Below are 12,271 nucleotides of genomic sequence, written 5' to 3' on the forward strand. Positions count from 1 at the left end.
CCTCCCATAAGAGAGGAAGGAATAGACGGCGACAAGCTAGGCAGGGCGCCCCCTGCTGGCTGCTTGCCGCGGAGCGAGTCAGAGCCTCCGGATCCATCGTCACCGAAACGGAAGGACTGAGGAGCCTCTGAGAGGCGGGAGGCCGTGGGTCACCTGGTACCAGGATTTTAACGAGCGAAGGAGAGGGGCCCAGGCCAGAGACGCGAGGAGGAGAGGGAGAAAACTCCATTCCCTGCAGGCTGAGGCGGAAGTGAATGATGGGGGCCTACCACTGCCGTAAGGGCGTCCGGCAAAATGTGTCTGTCACGGGAGCGGCTAGGGTCTGGCGATTGGCCCGAGAGGTAGGCCCGGGAGGGGAAAACTTACCGAGATGAGGCCGGTGGTGGGCGAAGAGCTCGGTGAACAGGAAAATGGGTGAAGGCTGGCCGGAGGTCTAGACTGAGCCTGGGAAGGGGATCGGGGTCCCACCTAAAGGTGGGGAATCCCGATCCGAGTCACGGCACCAAAATGAAGGGCGACAGGCTAGTCAGAGACGACACCTGTGGCAGCCAAGAGATCTCTATTGGAGAGGTAGAGGTCAGGTCGCGCAGGGGAGAGAGAGGGGAGGGGAGGGGAGAGGAGAGGGAGAGCTGCTAGTGTGCTGGGTTTTATATCCCTTGGGCCTACGTGGGGCGGGCCCAAGGGAAGGCGGGAGATGCTTCTTTCTGATTGGCCCTCCTTTGGCGGGTTCAGACAGTGCCCGGTCAAGGAGGGGAGAAGAACCCGGAACCGGCGCCATTAAGGTACCCCTGTTACCTAACAGTCTACACCTACTCTCTCCTTCCTCATTTTTTCCCCATTTGAGAACGCTAACTTAGGCCCAAAAAACAAGCAAAAATCAAGAAACAAGAGCTATCTTGTTTCATTTCATTCCTTGAAATGAAGGTTCAAACTCTAGGCTACACACAAACCCTACCTTGTAGTAAGTAAATTCAGAGGGAAAAAAAGAAAGTAAATATTTTCTTGCTTTACAAACAAGTCTATATTTGCTTGCCTTACTGACTCCCTAGAGCTAATACTTTTTAAATATTAATTTTAAAATTTCGAATGTTGATGATAAATTACAAAAATGAGACTCTCTTGCCTACAAACATGTTTGTTCCTCCTTAACTTAGGTGTGTCACATAAATAAAGGACCAAAGTAAAATACTTTTTTTTTTTTGAGACAGAGTTTTGCTCTTGTCGCCCGGGGTGGAGTGCAATGGCGAGATCTTGAATCACCGCAACCTCCACCGCCTGGGTTCAAGCAATTCTCCTGCCTCAGCCTCCCTAGTAGCTGGGATTACAGGGGTCCGCCACCATGCCTGGCTAGTTTTTGTATTTTTAGTAGAGATGGGGTTTCACCATGTTGGCCAGGCTGGTCTCGAACTCCTGACCTCCGGTGATCCACCCGCCTTGGCCTCCCAAAGTGCTGGGATTACAGGCATGAGCCACCGCGCCTGGCTTTCTGATTTCTTTCAGAAGTGTTTTGTGGTTCTCCTTGTAGAGGTCTTTCACCTCCTTGGTTAGCTATATTTTTAAGTATTTCGTTCTGTCTGTGTGGCTATTGTAAACAGGATTGTGTTCTTGATTTGACTTTCAGCTTGAACGTCACTGCTGTTTAGAAATACTACTCATTTTTGCACATTTATTTTGTGTCCTGAAACATTACTGAAGTCATTTATCAGTTCTTGGAGTCTTTTGGGAGAAACTTCAGGGTTTTCCACATTTAGAATGTATCATCAGCAAAGAGAGACAGTTTGACTTCTTTTTTCCTATTTGAATACCTTTTATTTATTCTCTTGCCTGACTGCTCTGGCTAGGACTTCCAGAATAAGAGTGGTGTGAGTGGGCATTCTTGTCTTGTTCCTTTGCCTGTTCGGTACAATGTTGGCTATGGGTTTATTATAGATAACTCATTATTTTCAGTTATGTTTCTTTGATGCCTCGTCTGCTGAAGGTTTTTATTATGAAGGGGTGCTAGATTTTACAGAAAACTTTTTCTGCCTCTATTGAGATGATCCGATGATTTTTGCTTTTAATTCTGTCAATGTGGTGAATCACATTTATTGATTTGCATATGTTGAACCACCCTTATGTCCCAGGAATAAAAGCTTGTTAGATCACAGTATATTCACACTACCCGACTTCAAACTATACAGAAGGCTACAGTAACCAAAACAGCATGGTATTGGTACAAAAACAGACAGACCAATGGGACAGAATAGAGAACACAGAAACAAAGCCCCACACCTACAACCACCTGATTTTTGACAAAGTCAACAAAAACAAGCAATAGGAAAAGGACTCTCTATTCAATAAATGGTGCTGGGATAACTGGCTAGCCATATGCAGAAGAATGAAACTGGACCCCTACCTTTCACCATATACAAAAATCACTCAAGATGGATTATAAAGATTTAAATGTAAGACCTCAAACTATAAAAATCTAGAAGAAAACCTAGGAAATACCTTTCTTGACACTGGCCTTGGCTAAGAATTTTTGGCTCCGTCCCCAAAAGCAACTGCAACAAAAACAAAAATTGACAAGTGGGACCTAATTAAATGACTTTTATTAAAAAGTAAAAAAACAACAGAGGCTGGCAAGCCCGCAGAGAAAAAATATACTGTTGGTTGGAATGTAAATTAATTCAACCACTATGGAAAGCAGTTTGGAGATTTCTAAACTTAAAAGAGTTACCAGCCAGGTACAGTGGCTCACACCTATAATCCCAGCATTTTGGAAAGCTGAGGCAGGCGGATCACTTGAGGTCAGGAGTTTGAGACCAGCCTGGCTAACATGGTGAAACCTCGTCTCTACTAAAAATCCAAAAATTAGACAGGCGTGGTGGCAGGCACCTGTAATCCCAGCTACTCGGGTATAAGGCAGGAGAATGGCTTGAGCCCAGAAGGTGGAGGTTGCAGTGAGCCAAGATCATGCCACTGCACTCCAACCTGGGCAACAGAGTGAGACTCAGTCTCAAAAAAAAATAAAAACTAAAAAAATATACATATAACAGAGCTACCATCTGACCCAGCAATTACATGACTGGGTATATACCCAAAGGAAAATAAATCGTTCTACCAAAAAGACACATGCATTCTTTGAACATAATATGCCTGTTTAAAAATAAATATACACGCCGGGCACAGTGGCTCAGGCCTGTAATCCCAGCACTCTGGGAGGCCGAGGTGGGTGAATCACTTGAGGTCGGGAGTTCGAGACCAGCCTGACCAACATGGAGAAACCCCGTCTCTACTAAAAATACAAATAAAATTAGCCGAGCATGGTGGTGCATGCCTGTAATCCCGGCTATTTGGGAGGCTGAGGCAGGAGAAGCATTTGAACCCGGGAGGTGGAGGCTGCAGTGAGCCAAGATTGCGCCACCGTACTCCAGCCTGGGTGACAGAGTGAGACTCTGTCTCAAAAAATAAATAAATAAATAAATATACACACAGAAAAAGAAGAGACACACGCCCTTGTATGTTCATCACAGCACTATTCACAACAGACATGGAATCAACCTCGGTGTCCATAAACGATGGACCGGATAAAGAAAATATAGTAGACATACACCATGGAATACTATGCAGCCACTAAAAAGAATGAAGTAATGCCCTTTGCAGTAACATGGAGGCAGCTGGAGGCCATTAGCCCAAGCGAAATTAACACAGGAACAGAAAACCAAATACAATTATGTTCACACTTACAAGTGGGAACTAAACACTGAGTACACATGGACATAAAGATGGGAGCCGAAGCCAGGTGTGGTAGCTCATGCCTGTAATTTCAGCACTCTGGGAGGCCAAGGCAAGAGGACTGCTTGAGTTCAGGAGTTCAAGACCAGCACGGGCAATATAGTGAGACTTCGTCTCAAAAAAAAAAAAAAAAAAAAGATGGGAGTCATAGACATTGGGGACTACTAGAGGGGGCAGAGAGGGAGGGGGAAAGGGCTAAAAAAACTACCTATTGGGTACTGTCCTCAACACCTGAGTGATGAAATCATCCATATCCTAAACCTCAGTAGCACACAGTATACCCATGTAACAAACCTGTACATGTACCCCTGTATCTAAAATAAAAGGTGAAATTATAATTTTCTAAAAAAAAAATTCAAAGATGTGAAACTAAAAGCTGAAATACTGGATATAAGTGTTACTTAGTATGACTGGAGGGTGTACTGAGAGGAAGAAGGGGGAAAAAAGTGGTGGAAGACAAAGCCTGACAGATCAAGGCAGATCTATGCCAAGATGTAAACAGCCTTAACTCTATTCTACAGGCAACTGAGGGTCACCTAATTAGATCTGCATATTAGAAAGGTCACTGACCATATTAGAAAGGTCTCTGGTAGAAGAGAGTGGTAGGCAATAATCCAATATGATGAGGGAAAAAAGCACCAAAAGCAGGGCACCAGATAATAGCAAATAATTAGTGAATTCATAAACAAGGAATTAAGTAATTTAATAACTGAGTGTTTCAAATAAAATTAAAAGAAAACTTCATACATATGAGAGATTTAATTCTTTAGGTACACAGATTGTTCAGTGTCGATAGATCTTATGGGACTTTGTGTCAAAATCCATTAAAAAGCAAATGCAGTAAAGCAATCATCTTTTAATAATGCTATTACTCAGCAACTAGATTTTTCTGATTGTTCCAGTCTGTTGGAATGTAAATACCCTCAAATCAGATCTATTCATCACTTGCCCTCCAATTTAGCATTTTGCACAAATGTGCCAGATTAGTAAAATTAAAGAAATACAGTAATAGATTCTCAAAACATGGATAAAAATACAAAGTTTATCCAAACAGTTGGCAAAGTTTAGGTGGGAGTCAGGTTTTTTTTTAAAGTAGATTTCTATAAAATTCTGCTAAGTAGCCAATAAATCAAACATTATCATGGGAATGTCTCCCAGTGGAATAATATGCCTGGATTTTTTAATTTTCAGACAAAGACTTGAGACAGACACAATTTATGCATTACTGAGATCCTCTATAAAACCTGATAAAACCATAATGGTTTTGTCAAGGCACTTAAAAAGTTACTCAGTTAACTCTTCACAAACAAAAATAATCGATCATACTGATTATATGATCCAAAGCTCCTTACACCTTCCCAGCTCATAAAGTGTGGCAATATCTCAAAGGAATGTTATTTATGGGTTAAAAAGCTTCAGTTTCCCCAGAGTTAAAAGCAAGCAAACCTTTGGTTTTTTTTTTTTTTTTAAGTAGATCTCACAACAAAAACCCTCTCCTCTACTGTGCTGTGGGCATTTTGCCTTGACTCCTAACCACCAACATAGGATGATTTCTTTTAAAGCTGCTGCCTTCCGCCTATCAATTTATTCTTGAGTCTTTACACTATCAACTTTAAGTCCGTAGGTATTCAGATCAGATAAATCTAAAGTTCCAGAGTAGTTCAAGTACTCAGTTACTATTTTATAATCTCACTCATTCTCTGGAATTAATTACACAGTAATTATTCAACAATTAAAATTCAACTCAGCTACAACTTGGTCTCACTTCACAAGAATTACCATCCTGGAATAGAATCCATTAGAACTATTGAGTATTCTTCATGAAGGATGAATTTCTTTGCATTGAAGGCTTAAGCCTTTTTTTCCTCAGTTTAGTTGTTCACAATGAAGTAGTAGTATTTACAATCTTCTCACAAGTTCCATTCAATATTAACAGTGATTCACAAAGATGCATTTTATATTAATTTTCTTATTAAGGTGATAAAAGAGCACTTTTTTTAATTTATTTTTTTTTTTTTTTGCTCATATAACCAACAACAGTGCCTCCCGCCCCTCCTTTAGTTATTTGGCTGCTCTCTGAAACTACGGTCAGCTATCATTCTGGGGCTTCCCTTCACTGCTGTCTCCTAGGTACACATTTGAGTCCTTTCATGCTCAATAGGGTCTTTGTTCTACCTTCATACTTAAATTACTGATTGAACACACACATATAATTGAGTTCTGGGTTGAAAGTCATTTTTCTTCAAGATTTGGGGAACATATATTTTAGCATCCAGAACTGCTATGCCTTTTAGGTTCCTGATTATTCATACCCCTTTTTATTTCACCCCTATTACCTGAAAGCTTGAAGGATCTTGCCTTAATCCTGGGTGCCCTAAACTTCCATGATAATATGGCTCTGTGTTGCTTGAATTCATTGTGCTACATACACTAAGAACATGTGTAGTCTGGAAGCACAAATCATACAGTGAGGAATGTTCTGATATTCTTTCTGTTTTTTAGATGTCTTCCTATGCAGTTCTTGCCTTCTGAGGTCTATAATTTAATGTTCTCCTTCTACAAGATTGCCACTCTTATTCTCGCCTCTTTTCTCTTCTATTACCTACATCCCTTTATTCCACCGTCTTGGGAATGTCCTTCACTTGACTTTCTAACCCTTCCACAGAAAATTTTATTTCTACAGTCACATTTTTATTTTCCCTCCATTGTCTCTGATTCCTTCTGGCTGCTTTTTTCCTTCTATTGCTTTTTTCTTTCTCATGGAAAGGCTTTTCTCAACTTGTTTTCCATTCACATTTAGAAAGTCACTAAGTCGCTAACTAGCATCTCGATACAAGTACATGGAGACCTGTGACTTCATTCTAGAGTAACTGGGCACATCTAACTTTTTGGTAGGGATGTTCCCAACTGTATAATTTTTTTTAAATTCCTATACTGTCATTCTAATGATGTTTCAGAAGAGAACGAAGATATAAATGTACGTAGACATTCTCCATGTTTATCAAGAAGTCCAATGTTTAACAAGGAAACACATCTTTAGAGAATAATTCACTGTTAATTATTTTCATCATCGCCTTGGGAATGTTTAATAAAGTTTATTAATCTGACAATTTTACATTTCTCATTTTAATTTTTTTTTCTTTTTTTTTTTTTTTTTGAGAAGGAGTCTGTCGCCCAGGCTGGAGTGCAATGGTGTGATCTTGGCTCACTGCAACCTCCACCTCCCGGATTCAAGTGATTCTCTTGCCTCAGCCTCCCAAGTAGCTGGGATTACAGGCGCCCGCCACCATGTCCGGCTCATTTTTGTATTTTTAGTAGAGACAAGGTTTCACCACGTTGGCCAGGCTGATCTCGACTCCTGACCTCAAGTGATCCACCCGCCTTGGCCTCCCAAAGTGCTGGGATTACAAGCGTGAGCCACCGCACCCAGCCCATTTTAATCATTTTTTAAGCCCCAATCCTTAGTAATATAATTGTCTTATATAAGAATTGTAACTTAATCTTTAAAAGTTTGCTGTAAAATGCATTTCAGGTAAGTGGATTATGTTGTCACTGACTTGTATTCTAACTTTCATTATAAAATTGGAAATATTTTCCCTAAGGGGAAAGAGGACTAATTCCACGGTACAGTAACATCTTTTGAGAGCTCTGAAATTTTAAAATCATTATGCACAGTGGCTCATGCATATAATCCCAACACTTTGGGAGACTGAGGTGGGAGGATCACTTGGGGCCAGGAGTTCCAGACAAGCCTGGTCAACATGACAAGATTCTGTCTCCACAAAAAATTTAAAAATAAAAATTTAGCTGAGTATGGTGGTGTATACCTGTAATCCCAACCATTTGAGAGGCTAAGACAGGTGAATCACCCAAGCCCAGGAGTTCAAGCCTGCAGTGAGCTATGATCACACCATCACACATTGGCCTGGGCAACAGAGCCAGATCTTGTCTCTAAAGAAAATAAATAAAATAATTATGAAAAGAAACTAAGTTTCACAGAAATGTTCAAATATACACAATAATGAAAAAGCACAACAATGTAAAAATACAAGTACCTGAAACTATCAGAACTATTATTACCACTGATCATTCCTCACATATTATACCCACCACCTAGTGGCAATCCCACAAAAAAAAAAAAGTACTTTTTCAATATTTGCAAATGTTATATTCTAAATGAAGAGTTCTACAGCTCGATAAAAGCAGAGGTAGAAATAGGAAACGTCAAAGAAGCTCTACCACTCTAAGCCAGAGAGAAAACACTGTTGTTATTTTTTGGCATAATGACAAAAATAAATGGGATCTTTAGTTTCCATGGCACAAATTCCCCTTTTTTCCCTTGGTAAAAAATAAGTATACAGTCCACCTTATATTCTTGAGAATAATTTAACAGCTTCTTTTGTTAACAAGATACTGATAACCCCATCTCATCATACAGGGTAACTAATAAATAAAGTGAAATCATTTAAAATGTGCTGGATTGGATCAAGCCATGAAATAAATCCATCTTAATCTAAAACTTAAAAACTTAGAACCAACTAGCAACAGTAATTATAACCGACTGATGAACCAATTTTTCGGCAGAACATCAGAATTTAACTGTTTTTATAATATGAACAATCCATAACCAGTGTTATTGTTTTCATTTCCAAAAACGAAAACAGGCAGGAAATTTAAGTGACTCATCCATAGCCACATAACAGAGCACTAGGACAAGGCTCCTCTTTGTCTATCAACTGGCTGTCAACTAAACTGTGCCAACCCCTCTACTTTCTTTAAAAAATCTGTTTCTATCAGAGCCCACTGGTAGAAATATTTTGCCACAGAAAAATTCTGCATTTTAATAAATATTACTTAACATCCAATTTTCTATTCCAAAGAAATGATTCATGTATGCACTGTAATACATATTGCTGAAAGCCAGTTTAAAATAGCTAGGATTAGCGTAGCTCAGAAGGAACCAATTTTAAATTGTTCAATTTAAACAATTTTAAAACGTTCACAAATAAATAGTAACAATTTTAAAATATTCATGCCAAATGCTTCTGCTTCACAAGTATTCAAACAGATCCTTATGACATAAGATTAAGATATCTTTTTTCATTTTTAACATCAGTTGAAAAAAGTCAAAGTCTTCTTGATCAAGTACTTTTTACTAATGGAATAAACTTAAGACAAAAGGAATATAGCAGAATCTTTGTTTTATCATTTAAGTCTCAATTTTTTTAACCACTTGGAATAGCACATATTATTACATTTTTAGCATATACTATTATAATTTTAATAATTTTCAGATAATCAAGTTTCACAGCCTTACAATGGTTAGAAATCATTACAATTTTATCCCAGCATTAAAAAGACAACAAACATTATACATATTAAAGTCATAATTCTTTAAAACATTAAATCTCACCTTAAAAATCAACAACTGAGCAACAGATCAAAATTAGAAATTCACATGACTCCAAAATTTTCTAACTGCATCAATTATTCTTTGCAATTAAAAATACAGCTATTAGGCCGGGCACAGTGGCTCACACCTTTAATCCCAGCACTTTGGGAGGCCAAGGTGGGTGGATCACGAGGTCAGGAGATCGAGACCATCCTGGCTAACACGGTGAAACCCCATCTGTACTAAAAATACAAAAAGTTAGCCAGGCGTGGCAGCGGACGCCTGTAGTCCAGCTACTCGGGAGGTTGAAGCAGGAGAATGGCATGAACTCGGGAGGCGGAGCTTGCAGTGAGCCAACATTGAGCCACTGCACTCCAGCCTGGGCCACACAGCAAGACTCCGTCTCAAAAAATATCTATATATACAGCTATTATATTACTATGAGGGAAAAAATAAATCTCACAATTAAAAATGTCATGACATCTGCATAATTACATCTGTTCTTAATTTATAATTTACTTATTATCACAAAAAAAAGCCAGAAACTTATACACCAATTATCTCCTACAAAAACTAATGTGATCAAATGTTCAATCTAATCAGTAATCCAAAAAATATATACTAAAATGAGATGTTATCATTCTTTTGACATGGTCCGAAAAATGAGATACTATTTCTGGCCAGGCGCAGTGGCTCACGCCTGTAATCCCAACACTTTGGGAGGCCAAGGCAGGCGGATCACTCGAGGTCAGGAGTTCAAAACCAGCCTGGCCAACATGGTGAAACATCTCTACTAAAAATTTAAAAATTAGCCAGGCATGATGACACACACCTGTAATCCTAGCTACTCAGGAGGCTGAGGCAAGAGAATTGCTTGAACCCACGAGGCGGAGGTTGCAGCGAGCCGAGATCGTGCCACTGCACTCCAGCCTGGGCGACAGAGCAAGACGCCATCTCAAAAAGAAAAAAAAAAAAAGAGAGATACTATTTCTGCCTACAGAATTAGAAAACAAATTTATTGTGATAGTCTGCTAATGAAGGTGGAACTTACACATTTAAGTATTGTAAACAATTTAAATTGGTATAGTAGTTTTGAAAAGCAACGTGACTATATGTATATACATCAAGAGTCATAAGAAAGTTTAGACTTTTTTACCTATATTTTCAGTTCCAGGCATCTATCCTTAAGAAAATAATCAAAAGTTTATTTATACAAGACTCAGAATCAACCTAAATGCCCATCTTCAGGCAAATAGTATTCCGCCACAAAACAGAATGAAATCCTGTCATTTGCAGCAACACAGATGGACCTAGAAGACAACATGTTAGGTAAAATAAGCCAGGCACAGAAAGACACTGTAAGAACTCACTCATACACGGAATCTAAAAAAATTGATTTCATAAAAGTAGAGAGTAGAATAGTGCTTACCAATGAAAGGGGGTGGAGGACAGGGGGAGGACCAGGAGAGATTGTTCAATGGGTACAAAGTTACAGTTAGGAAGAATAAATTCTGGTGTTCTGTTACACAGTAGGGTGAATACAGCAAATAGTAATGCAGTGTTTATTTCAAGATAGCTAAAAGAGACTTTGAATGCTGTTACCACAAAGAAATGACACGTTTAAAGCAATAAATATACTTCGATCATTATACTACATATACAAGCATTGAAACATCACACTGTACCCCATAAATATGTATAATTATGTGTCAATTATAAATAAAAATTAATTTTAAAAAAGCTTATATTCCTGAAGCGGCAGTTAAAAAAAAAAAGAGGAGGAGACGGAGGGGCAGGTGAAAAACAAAACAGAGAAAAAAACTTGGAAATAAATATTTAACAATAAAAGGTAATTAACTAAATTACAATACAGTATAATTCAGCATGCGAAGAGTGAACAACCACAGGTTTGATTATTCAATAAGAATTACCATGAAAAGCTATGACATACAGTGAATAATATGTACATGAAACCTGTTATGAGGATTAAATGAAAGATATCTCCAATAGGCACTTTTTCACACATTAACATGTTTAAAATTGAGATGTATTTAGCATTTTATGATGTGTCATTACTTAATTGGCAGTGACTTTTTTCTTTCTTAGCAGTATATAAAATATTAATTGCGTACCTTAGAATTCATGGTATTTTAGATTCAATGAAACCTGGTACTGTAATGAATTGAAGACCTAAATTTGAAAGGTAGAAAGTACTTTGAGGTTGGTAACCTGAAACTAGACATCTAAATAGCAAGTGAGTCTAGAGACCTCTCAGCATCTTCCTTCATTTCATCAGCAAAACCTACTTGCAGCATACTGAATAATGTTCATTTTCGGGTTTTGTGAAGAAGTTACATTGCATATGAAGGAATATCATGTTGCCTTTGCTTTTCAAAAAATTTGTTCAATAGCATGACAAACACTTATTTCTTTCCTTAATTCCTTAATTCCACCTTAATTCCTTAATTCCTTTCTTCCACCTCCTTCCTCAGGTCCACACTCTCCAGCCTTCTCAACTGCTCTAAGTTCCTCCAAGTATTCCAGGTTTATCCCATCTCTACACTTTAGCTCAAATGGCTTCTTCTGACAAAATCATTCCGGGCTTGAGGCAGTGGTTCATGCCTATAATCTTAACATTTTGGGAGGCCAAGGCAGGAGGACCACTTGAGGGCAAGAGTTCAAGACCAGCCTGGCCAACATGGTGAAACACCTTCTCTACTAAAAATACAAAAATTAGCTGGTATTACATTACATGAATCAGATATCCCCACCATCAGGGTGCTTCAGTTTAGTGGGAAGAACATAAATAAATACAAGCAATATCATTTTTTTCAGGATCTGGTGGAAGAGTGTGTGGGGGACACAGTGGGAATAAAGGTGAGAAAGACTGGTGGGAGGAGATTGGGCTGAGGCAGGAGAAGCTCAGGGAAAGATGATGGCAGAACGTGGTTCTGGAATGACTTTTTGTTTGTTTATTTTGAGATGGAGTCTTGTTCAGTTGCCCAGGCTGGAGTGCAGTGGCACGATCTTGGCTCACTGCAACTTCCACCTCCCAGGTTCAAGTGATTCTAATGCCTCAGCCTTCCAAGTAGCTGGGACCAC

At 39.0% G+C, this 12,271-nt stretch overlaps 1 protein-coding gene across 9 annotated transcripts in view; it reads right to left on the minus strand.

Annotated features, from left to right (window-relative positions):
- MYO6 (myosin VI) overlaps positions 1-12,271 on the minus strand; it is a 152,934-nt gene that overhangs the window by 103,938 nt on the left and 36,725 nt on the right. The window contains exon 1 of one of the 9 annotated variants that reach the window (XM_058435054.1): positions 367-558. The exons of the other annotated variants lie outside the window; for them this stretch is intronic. The gene's annotated coding sequence lies outside the window, so the exon portion shown is untranslated. Of the gene's footprint in view, positions 1-366; positions 559-12,271 lie in introns of those variants that run through there. 9 annotated transcript variants of the gene reach the window in all.

Source organism: Hylobates moloch, unplaced genomic scaffold, assembly GCF_009828535.3.
Source record: "Hylobates moloch isolate HMO894 unplaced genomic scaffold, HMol_V3 SCAFFOLD_2, whole genome shotgun sequence".
NCBI classification, from domain to species: Eukaryota; Metazoa; Chordata; class Mammalia; order Primates; family Hylobatidae; genus Hylobates; species Hylobates moloch.